The 12,556-nt window shown below is 40.2% G+C and overlaps 1 pseudogene; it reads left to right on the forward strand.

Moving 5' to 3' along the window:
* Positions 1–12,556, forward strand: part of LOC117511443 — a 121,903-nt pseudogene that overhangs the window by 69,806 nt on the left and 39,541 nt on the right.

The raw sequence follows: 12,556 nt of genomic DNA on the forward strand, positions 1-12,556 counted from the left end.
AGCGAATGTGGTGGTAAACTCAAATTCAGTTTGTTAGTAGTTGCAAATGTACCAGAGACAGTACTGGAATTTATCGGTTATCAGTTATCTGTAACTTCCGATACATTTTTAGGTGGTTTATCGTTTTATCTTTATCAAAGATAACTTTTCAGTTATCTGATTATCTGTTATCGAAGTTAATTTTTTGGTTATCTGTGCCCACCACTGCCTATTTGGTGAAAACAGTCATGGGGAGTGGCGTTTGGTTCAGATTTTCGTCACCTCCAGGAACTGACGTCAATGCCACTCAACAACTTGCAGCATGTATTGGTGCTGCTGTTCACCCTTCATTCGGATCTGATTGTAATCCTGGATAAGTGCAACTCCTCGCTCAGCAGTGTTATCCAGGACCTGCTGTGACGACTGGAATCATGGGTCGTCCTCCCACTCTGAGGGCTCCTTGATGAGGATGTCCATGAATGCCTCAAAAATGTGACCTAAGGCAGATGTAACAAAATCTGCCACTAATGAACTAATGTGTCCAGTCCATCACTAAAAATGTCACTCACACGTCACAAAAAACAGGGGCCGGGCGGCAGTGGTTAATATTTTTCAAATCTCATGAAATTTGACACAATTTATTTTTTACCCCTAAAGGAACCAAAAAATAAAGAAGCACCTTGAAAAAGTTGAAGTTTGTTTTTCAGAACCACCCTAATGTAGAGTGAGCTACATAAGTATTTGATCCACTATCGATTTTGCAAGTTTTCTCACCAACAAAGAATGGAGAGGTCTGTCATTTTTTAAACACTTTATTTTCCTCTTTTCAAGCTTTAAATGAACATACACAAGGTACCAACAACTTTCACACAACAAACAAAAAAGTACAAATGTAAATTCACCCCGAGGCTTAGGGGAAAAAAAGGCCACAAAACTGGGCAGTCTTCTTACAATTAATCTGTGTTTGCTTTTAAATATAACAGTATTGTTCCCACATAGAGCCCAGAAAATAAAAAGGGCAATTACCACTAAATGAGCAGAGTACACAGTAAATTTTGCAGAGTAAAATTTACTCTGCTGGGATAACATTTGGTCCCAGTCCAAACAGAGGTAAATATACTCTATCACAGTGCGAAATCAACTCTATCATAGAGTAAAATCAACTCTTATTGGAGTAGAAACACTTGATTTGACAAGATGGTAGAGCTGATTTCACTCTATAATAGTGTATTTTACTTTATTTAGACTGGGAACAAATGTTATCCCGGCAGAGTATATTTTACACAGCAAAATTTACTGTGTACTTATTGTAAGGGGGAACCTTTGATGTAGTCCATAAAAGAACTCCAGGTCCTTGCTTCTTTTGCCTGTCTTGTGTCTGAGCTTTTCCAAAGGCAGAAAGGAAAGCACCTCCTTCAACCACTGTAAAAATGATGGGGGTTTCTTTGCCTTCCACTTAAAAAAAAAAAAATCAGTCTGCGGGCAAGTAACAAAGCCAAATGCAAATGCCAAAGCATTCGCCTGTAAGTTTGTGACCTTACAAGTCAGGGGGGCTATGCCAAAAATGGCTGTGTAAAAATCAGGAGCTATGGGCTTTTTACACATATGATAGAATACATAAAAAAAATACTGCCCCAATAACTGTTTAGAGAGCCCAAAACATATGTCCCACTGGAGCTGGGCTAATACCGCACCTCAGGAAGGCAGAGTTTGTGGTGAGAAAAATTCTGGCAAGTTTGTCCTTTGAGTAGTGGAGACGATGAAGTACCTTAAATTTAATTAATCCATGGTATACCCACAATGAAGAGGTGTGTACACGGGAAAGGCTGTCCATCCACCCCTCCTCTGACCGTACCACCCCAGAATCACCCTCCCATGCAGTTTTAGTTTTCTCCCAGGATATCTGATCTAAACCCCTTATCAAAGTGTATATCACTGAAACACGTTTCTTCTCAAAGGGGTCTAACTCTAAAATGTTATCTAATTGGCTTTTAGGTGGCAGGTAAGGTAACGAGGAGGAGGAGGAGGAACACTATCTTAGTAAACCTATGTATTTGAAGGTATCTAACAATGAGTGTTGCATAAATTGTGGTCTTTCCTGAGTGTCTCAAATGAGGAGAATGTGCCATTTGTAAACAAGTCACTGAAAAATGTCAGTCCCTTTCCATGCCATTGTTGAAATGCATTATCCAACACAGACGGGGAAAGAAAGGATTGTTTGCTATTGTAAAAACAAAACAAACAAACAAACAAAAAAACAAGTGGTCTGTTTTAATCCAAAATGTCTCCTGAACTGAAGCCAAATTTTTAGTTACTCTTTAATTACTGGATTTATTATTTCTATATTATGACTATATGGCAGTGGGGAGGTGAGTATAGGTAGTGGGTTGCATAGTAATTACATTTCCACCCATTTTATGCCCTGTTTATTTTTATATGTAAATACCCAGTGTAAAATTTTACAATGTTTGCAGCCCAGTAATATAACCCCAATTCCAATGAAGTTGGGATATTGCGTAAAATGTAAATAAAAACAGAATACAATGATTTGCAAATCCTCTTCAACCTTATATTCAACTGAATACACCACAAAGACAAGATATTTAATGTAAACTGATAAACTTTGTTGTTTTTGTGCAAATATTTGCTAATTTTGAAATGGATGCCTGCAAAACATTACAAAAAAGTTGGGATGGGGCAACAAAAGACTGGGAAAGTTGATGAATGCTCAAAAATCACCTAATTGCAAACAGGTGAGTGTCATGATTGGGAGCATCCCCAAAAGGCTCAGTCATTCACAAGCAAAGATGGTGTGAGGATCACCACTTTGTGAACAACTGTGTGAAAAAAATGGTCCAACAGTTTAAGAACAATGTTTCTCAACATTCAGTTGCAAGGAATTTAGGGATTCCATCATCTACAGTCCATAATATAATCAGAAGATTCAGAGAATCTGGAGAACTTTCTACATGTAAGCGACAAGAATTTGGCAAAGATCTTTTATTTTATTAGTGGAACAGGAACAACATGTGGCACCAAAAGATTTTGTAACATTTGACATTTTGAACAGGTCTAGAGAAAGGGCTTTGCTTTCAGACTTTTACAACCCCTGGCAAAAATTATGGAATCACCGGCCTCGGAGGATGTTCATTCAGTTGTTTAATTTTGTAGAAAAAAGCAGATCACAGACATGACACAAAACTAAAGTCATTTCAAATGGCAACTTTCTGGCTTTAAGAAACACTATAAGAAATCAGGAAAAAAAATTGTGGCAGTCAGTAACGGTTACTTTTTTAGACCAAGCAGAGGGAAAAAAAAATATGGAATCACTCAATTCTGTGGAATAAATTATGGAATCACCCTGTAAATTTTCATCCCCAAAACTAACACCTGCATCAGATCAGATCTGCTCGTTAGTCACACACACTCCACACCTTGGAGAGCTGTTGTACCAAGTGGACTGACATGAATCATGGGTCCAACACGAGAGATGTCAATTGAAACAAACGAGAGGATTGTCAAACTCTTAAAAGAGGGTAAATCATCACGCAATGTTGCAAAAGATGTTGGTTGTTCACAGTCAGCTGTGTCTAAACTCTGAACCAAATACAAACAACATGGGAAGGTTGTTAAAGGCAAACATACTGGTAGACCAAGGAAGACATCAAAGCGTCAAGACAGAAAACTTAAAGCAATATGTCTCAAAAATCGAAAATGCACAACAAAACAAATGAGGAACGAATGGGAGGAAACTGGAGTCAACTGTGACCGAACTGTAAGAAACCGCCTAAAGGAAATGGGATTTACATACAGAAAAGCTAAACGAAAACCATAATTAACACCTAAACAGAAAAAAACAAGGTTACAATGGGCTAAGGAAAAGCAATCGTGGACTGTGGATGACTGGATGAAAGTCATATTCAGTGATGAATCTCGAATCTGCATTGGGCAAGGTGATGATGCTGGAACTTTTGTTTGGTGCCGTTCCAATGAGATTTATAAAGATGACTGCCTGAAGAGAACATGTAAATTTCCACCGTCATTGATGATATGGGGCTGCATGTCAGGTAAAGGCACTGGGGAGATGGCTGTCATTACATCAATAAATGCACAAGTTTCTTATCCCATCAATTGAAAGGATGTTTGGGGATGATGAAATAATTTTTCAAGATGATAATGCATCTTGCCGTAGAGCAAAACTGTGAAAACATTCCTTGCAAAAAGACACATAGGGTCAATGTCATGGCCTGCAAATAGTCCGGATCTTAATCCAATTGAAAATCTTTGGTGGAAGTTGAAGAAAATGGTCCATGACAAGGCTCCAACCTGCAAAGCTGATCTGGCAACAGCAATCAGAGAAAGTTGGAGCCAGATTGATGAAGAGTACTGTTTGTCACTCATCAAGTCCATGCCTCAGAGACTGCAAGCTGTTATAAAAGCCAGAGGTGGTGCAACAAAATACTAGTGATGTGTTGGAGCGTTCTTTTGTGTTTCATGATTCCATAATTTTTTTCCTCAGAATTGAGTGATTCCATATTTTTTTCCCTCTGCTTGGTCTAAAAAAGTAAACGTTACTGACTGCCACAATTTTTTTTCCTGATTTCTTATAGTGTTAAAGCCAGAAAGTTGCCATTTGAAATGACTTTAGTTTTGTGTCATGTCTGTGATCTGCTTATTTTCTACAAAATTAAACAACTGAACGAACATCTTCCGAGGCCGGTGATTCCATAATTTTTGCCAGGGGTTGTATCCTTCCAGACTGCATGTGTTTTATAAGAATGGCACCATGATTTACAACAACGCACAAGATGCATCTGACGATTTGAAGAAGAGGAACGTGATGGAAGTGGGAGCGGAGGACCCATTGGAGCTCGCCTGTGGGTCCAAGCCGAGAGTGCCGTCGTGGGGAAAACCGAGCGGGACTTCACGGTGGACCCAGGAAGTGCTAGTTAAAGACATCTAGGAAAAAACTCAAGGGATTCATGCGTACCGACAGCAGCACCTAACAACCTCCTTATGTGTCCGAGAGAACGTCATTCCTCTAAAAAGCACGTAGCTTTACGTTTGACCGTAATTCTGGAAAATGTTTCTCCATCAGCCCTGCCATGACAGGTGGAAGAGGTTGGGCAGCACCGCGAGGAGCTGCCTGGGACGTCAAGGACTCTCCTCACTATTTTAGAGGTGGACTTACACCTCACATATTGAAGCCACATATGTTATTGGTTGATGTTACTCTTTTGTTTTGCAGACCCATATTTGTTTATCGAGAGCATCTAGAGGTTAATAGGCACATTGTATCTTATTTTAATGACAGAATTAAAACACCAATATAATGTACACTCAACAAAAATATAAACGCAACACTTTTGGTTTTGCTCCCATTTTGTATGAGATGAACTCAAAGATCTAAAACTTTTTCCACATACACAATATCACCATTTCCCTCAAATATTGTTCACAAACCAGTCTAAATCTGTGATAGTGAGCACTTCTCTTTTGCTGAGATAATCCATCCCACCTCACAGGTGTGCCATACCAAGATGCTGATTAGACACCATGATTAGTGCACAGGTGTGCCTTAGACTGTCCACAATAAAAGGCCACTCTGAAAGGTGTAGTTTTGTTTTATTGGGGGGGGGGATACCAGTCAGTATCTGGTGTGACCAACATTTGCCTCATGCAGTGCAACACATCTCCTTCGCATAGAGTTGATCAGGTTGTCAATTGTGGCCTGTGGAATGTTGGTCCACTCCTCTTCAATGGCTGTGCGAAGTTGCTGGATATTGGCAGGAACTGGTACACGCTGTCGTATACGCCGGTCCAGAGCATCCCAAACATGTTCAATGGGTGACATGTCCGGTGAGTATGCCGGCCATGCAAGAACTGGGACATTTTCAGCTTCCAAGAATTGTGTACAGATCCTTGCAACATGGGGCCGTGCATTATCCTGCTGCAACAGGAGGTGATGTTCTTGGATGTATGGCACAACAATGGGCCTCAGGATCTCGTCACGGTATTTCTGTGCATTCAAAATGCCATCAATAAAATGCACCTGTGTTCTTCGTCCATAACAGATGCCTGCCCATACCATAACCCCACCGCCACCATGGGCCACTCGATCCACAACATTGACATCAGAAAACCGCTCACCCACACGACGCCACACACGCTGCCATCTGCCCTGACCAGTGTAAACCGGGATTCATCCGTGAAGAGAACACCAAGGCATTTGCCCACTCAAGTCGGTTACGACGACGAACTGGAGTCAGGTCGAGACCCCGATGAGGATGATGAGCATGCAGATGAGCTTCCCTGAGACGGTTTCTGACAGTTTGTGCAGAAATTCTTTGGTTATGCAAACCGATTGTTTCAGCAGCTGTCCGAGTGGCTGGTCTCAGACGATCTTGGAGGTGAACATGCTGGATGTGGAGGTCCTGGGCTGGTGTGGTTACACGTGGTCTGCGGTTGTGAGGCTGGTTGGATGTACTGCCAAATTCTCTGAAACGCCTTTGGAGACGGCTTATGGTAGAGAAATGAACATTCAATACACGAGCAACAGCTCTGGTTGACATTCCTGCTGTCAGCATGCCAATTGCACACTCCCTCAAATCTTGCGACATCTGTGGCATTGTGCTGTGTGATAAAACTGCACCTTTCAGAGTGGCCTTTTATTGTGGGCAGTCTAAGGCACACCTGTGCACTAATCATGGTGTCTAATCAGCATCTTGATATGGCACACCTGTGAGGTGGGATGGATTATCTCAGCAAAGGAGAAGTGCTCACTATCACAGATTTAGACTGGTTTGTGAAGAATATTTGATGGAAATGGTGAAAATGTGTATGTGGAAAACGTTTTAGATCTTTGAGTTCATCTCATACAAAATGGGAGCAAAACCAAAAGTGTTGCGTTTATATTTTTGTTGAGTGTAATTACTCTTAATGTTAATGGTCTACATAACCCCATTAAAAGAGGTGAAGCTCTTGCTAAAATGAAATGAGAAAAACAAAACATTTTTTTGCAAGAAACACATCTTTCTACTATTGAACATGAAAAACTGTGTAAAATGGGGTTTAAAAATTTGTATTATTCTTCACATATAAAAGGCAATTCCAGAAGAGTTGCCATTTTACTGTCAAACAGAGTGAATTTCCAGTTCTCCTAATAAGTCAGTGACAAAGAAGGATGTTAAATACTGGTTAAAGGGTACTTAGACCAGTTACTTTAAAGTTACTTGAATCATTATGTACAGACCATTTAATTAAGAGAATTTTTTGACTTGATTGCAACAGAAATATCTGGGACACTGATATGTGGGGGAGATTGGAACATTCACTTAAATCCTTATCTGGACTCTTCTAGTAAATTTAAAAAGTCTCAACCACAAGCAATATGTATAAAAAATGCTTAAGCAATCAGGCTTGGTAGACATATGGAGGGAGCTGCACTCACTAAATAAAAAATACACCTTTTTTTTTTCCAACTCATACCTTATGTATTCAAGATTAGATTGTGATATAGGGGTAAGAGACATTTTGGATCATGCAGGGGTGTATTTGACACTCGTTCAGTGATTGTAAAGAGATCCTGTGGAGGCTGAACACTGGTCTGTGGTATGGTATTCATTTTAAGAATTTTGTAGAAAATGATTTATTGCAGCACACACACACACACACACAAACAAAAACAAATCAGAGATATCAAAAAGACGTCTCCTACCCACAATTATGCAGACATGACTTTCCTGCTGGATTACTGTGGAGATTGAGAAGGCTTCTCCAAACGCTGCCAATCCATAGCTCTTGTGAACATCAGCTGAGTTGTGCTCTTACTCAGCCCATTATTGTGCATTAGTAATTAATAAATACTAATTAATCTGTTAATATTGTTGATAATAATAGTAATTGCTGTATATGAATCTTTTAAGCAGGGTCAAATAAAGAATGTACAAAGTGCAACCCCCCCCCCACATACACACAGGATTTCATCATCTTATGTTGTGCGCTGCTTTGCATTGGGTGGAAGTTGAGGCTCTTTATCACCTGTGAAAATGCTGCTGAATTCAAACCAGGCCTGAGTTATCAGGCTTGGTTTGAGTCATTCTAAATTGATTAACCATCATGAAATTAAGCATCCTTTTGACCCCCTTCTGCAGGTCTGAGGAAGCTGGAAGCCTTTTTTGGTCTGCTTATTACCATCATGGCCATTACATTTGGATATGGGGTACGCTTATTTACAGTCTGCTACTTCTGTAACTATTAGAGCATTGACCTGATATTTGCTGGGCAATACAGAGCTTTAATGGTGACTGTTGTGTCACAGCAAGAAGGTCCTGGGATCGCTTCCTACCTTGTGCTTTCTGTATGGAGTTTGCATGTTCTCCCTGTTTTTGTGTGGGTTCCCTCCGGGTGCTCCAGCTTCCTCCCACTTTTAAAGACAGGCGGAATAGGTGAATTGGAAACTTTAAATTGACCGCAGCTGTGAGTGAGTGTGTGAACGTGTTTGTCTATGTGTGGCCCTCCTGTGGACAGTCGGCCTCTCTAGGGTGTACTCTGCCTCTCACCCAGTGACTGTTGGGATAGGCTCCAGCACCCCTGTGACCCTTATTGGAATAAGTAGGTATAAAAAATTAACGAATCTGATACTTAATCAAGAGAAAGTTATCAAGGATTTTGATCATCCATTAACTACATGAGTTATTTATTAAAAAATACCAATTATTAATGTTAAACTGAGGGATTTATGCTTTTTAAATATTTTATATACACATGCACATCTTTATTATTTAGCATGGAGGCGTGGCTCAGAAAACAGTTGAACACAAATGTAGACTCACAACGAAGGTGTAGGAGTAAAAATAGGCTTTATCTCAAGGCTGAGACTACAACAAGGTCCAAAAACAGGGCAGGGTCATACATGGCAAAGCAGAAAACAATGTCTGAACTATGACAATGATACAAAGGCTGGAATGAGGGCTGTAGCACAAGGCGGAAAGCACAACGAACTGGCAGTGATACACATGACACACAAGGCTTAACGACACAGTGGACAATCAGGGCGTAATGAGAGACAGGTGCGGAGAATGTTCAGGAAGAGAGGGTGATCGGACATGAAGAAGAGGGAAGACAGGTTGCAGGAGACAAGAGGATACAGTCAGATGTGGTGTGACCGACAGAAGCAGAGGCAAGAATGATTCATAACTGTAACACCACCCAGCACCAACAGTGATTACAAAGGAAATACCAAAACAAAAGGCCTAATAAACTACCAACATGAAAGGAACAAAGAATCAACCCAGGAAAATAAAGGTAAGAACTTGAAAAGAGACCAACCAGAAACTAAAGGCTGGAAATCAACACGGACCAGTGTCGCCGACCGAACTGGGAAGCTTTTGTACAACAGTCATTTCCACATAAATTCAGCATTATTTCATAATAAAAGACGGGGGACGCGATGAGAGCACCACAGCAGCATATCTGTGCTGTGCCTACGTCATTTCAGGACATCAGTAATGACTCGCCGATTATTGCTTCGTTTCTGCTTAAAACTGACTTTAGAATGATTTAAGAGGTTTTACCTTGTCATCTGATGCTTAATAATCATATTATTCCCTTTGATCGCTTTGGGTGTAGAGAGTCAGTCTCAGATGTGTTGCTGTGGTCCCAAATGACGCATGCTCAGTGGAGGCAGGGTGGACAAATTTTTAGGGGGGATCGTTCGGTCTGCAACACCGGGGCCAGATAGTAGACTAATAAAAGGAAACACGGACACAGAAACTAGAACGGAAATCAACATATGGCTAAAGTATAACAAACAGATAAACAAAGGTTGGAGCCAGACAACAGAATAAAGAGAGTGGACATGGACACAGACAGAGGACAATTTCAGTTTCAATTTATTTTCATTTATATAGCGCCAAATTACAACAGAGTTGCCTCAAGGTGCTTCACACAGGTAAGGTCTAACTTTACCAATTCCCAGAGCAACAGTGGTAAGGAAAAACTCCCTCTGACGAAGAAACCTCAAGCAGACCAGACTCAAAGGGGTGACCCCCTGCTTGGGCCATGCTACAAACATAAATTACAGAAACAATTCACGGACGAATATACAAGAAATGCTGTTGGTGCACAGGACAGGAGGGTCACCAACACAAATACAACTCCCATCTCTGGATGGAGCTGCACCTTAAACAGAGAGAAAAAACAGAATCAGGCATCAGAAAGACAAAAAATACTGTATAATTTGCCAACATTAATCAACAAGAAAAACAGAAGAAATACTAAGGTGATCGCCGGCCACTAGCCCTGAGCTTCACTAAAAGACCCAGAATTTAGGTAAAGTTGAGGCCACGGCCCGCCCCAATTACTAATAAAATGAATTAAAAGAGAAAAAAGCGTAAAACAAAACCGTAGCAGTATGCAAGCCATATGAAAGGGAAAAGAAGTGCGCCTTAAGTCTGGACTTGAAAGTCTCCACAGAATCTGTTTTATTGATGCAGGGAGACCATTCCACAGAACAGGGGCATGATAAGAGAAAGCTCTGTGACCCGCAGACTTCTTATTCACCCTAGGGACACAAAGTAGTCCTCCACCCTGAGAACGTAAGGCCCGGGCCAGTACGTAAGGTTTAATTAGGTCAGCTAGGTAGGGAGGTGCCAGTCTGTGAATAATTTTATAGACTAGTAGCAGAACCTTAAAATCTGATCTCACTGGATCAGGAAGCCAGTGAAGAGACGCCAAAATGGGTGTAATGTGGTCGAACTTTCTGCTTCGTGTCAAAAGTCTGGCTGCAGCATTTTGAACCAGTTGGAGAGCCCTAATGCTAGACTGCGGTAAACCAGAAAATAGAACATTGCAGTAGTCCAATGTAGAAGAGATAAGGGTGATTATTTAACTACGGGCACTATTGGCCTTGTAAATGTAATTTCCACCACACCATTGCCTTACAATATAAAGTGCCTTGGGGCAACTGTTTGTTGTGATTTGGTGCTATATACATGTGCTCTGATGTCACTGTTTATCTCCATAGAAACTACCCAAACAATCTTTCATACAAACTGTTTAAAGGGATATTACAGTGTTGTGGTGGAAATTACGGCAATAGTGTGGGACAACTACATTTTGTTTAAAAAAATCACAACAGTTGTATGACATTGAATACCCCAATTATGTTTTGATTATTTTACTGATATTTTATTCAGAGATATTTTAAAACATTAGAAAAAAACATTTCTTTACCATTCATTTTTATCATTGAAGATCAAAAGTCTGGGTGTGGGACAAGCACAAAACGGCAATATTTGCATATAATGATGCTGAAAAAAGGTGAAAAAGTCCCCTTTTTTCTGTTTTTCATACAATATGATCAAAGGACATAATAAGTGCCCGTAGTCTAAGAATCACCCTTAAATGCATGGATCAGGGTCTCAGCATCAGCCATAGACAGGATGGGATGAATCTTTGCTATATTTTGCAGGTGGAAGAAAGCAGTCCTAGTAATATTTCTAATGTGGAGGCCAAAGGACGACGAAGGATCAAAAATTACCCCAAGGTTCCTCACTTTGTCAGTGTGATGTATGACACACGAGCCTAGGCTGAGCGTTAACTGGTCAAATTAATGCCGATGTCTCACTGGACCAAGAACCATCATTTCAGTCTTATCAGAGTTTAAAAGTAGGATGTTTCTAGACATCCAACTTCTCACTGCTGCAAGGCAATCTTCTAAGGATTTTATGTGAAGGGGATTGCCAGCAGTTATCGGCATGTATAACTGAGTATCATCTGCATAGCAGTGAAAGGTAATCCCAAAATGCCGCAATATGTGCCCAAGGGGTGCTATATAAAGGGAGAAAAGCAGGGGGCCTAAGACAGACCCCTGTGGAACCCCAAACATGGACAAACCATGACATGAGCCCCAACCGAGACAGAACCTAACACTTAGATTTTCCACTATGTCAGACAAAACAAGGAATTTGAAGACATTTACTTCACCTGTATGAAACTGTGCTTTGTAATTATTTGTAAATACACTGCATTTTTTCAGTTTTCAAAGTTTTTAGACCTCTAATTTTTTTTTTGTTATTCACATTTTATTGTTTTTTCGATTGTATACAAATAAAACAGAACACGAACACAGTGGGGTTTAGTACAAATCAGACAAAGTCAGGTCTAATTACTATTACAAAGGATAGCCATTTTTTCCAAAATTCTTCAAAAACGTCCGTCTGGAGTTTCACCTTAAATGTCAACCGTTCCATAGTGAAAATCTGATATATAATGTTAATCCACTCATTAATAGTTGGTATTTCTTTCTGAAGCCAGTGCCTGGTTATACATTTTTCCCTGCTACCAATAACACTTTCATCAAATAGAGTTAGCTTTCGTAAGTTTTAATTCTAACAAATCTCCAAGATATAGTATTTCAAATTTTCTATGAATTTTCTTTTTAAAAACTGTTTCCAAAACAATATGCATTTCATCCCAAAATGGAGTAACAGAAGGACAATTCCAGAATATATGAAAATAGTCTGCCAACGTTTGACCACATTGCCTCCAGCATTCGATCTGGTCTGAATATTTC

This window comes from Thalassophryne amazonica, chromosome 6, assembly GCF_902500255.1.
Source record: "Thalassophryne amazonica chromosome 6, fThaAma1.1, whole genome shotgun sequence".
In the NCBI taxonomy this organism is placed as follows: domain Eukaryota; kingdom Metazoa; phylum Chordata; class Actinopteri; order Batrachoidiformes; family Batrachoididae; genus Thalassophryne; species Thalassophryne amazonica.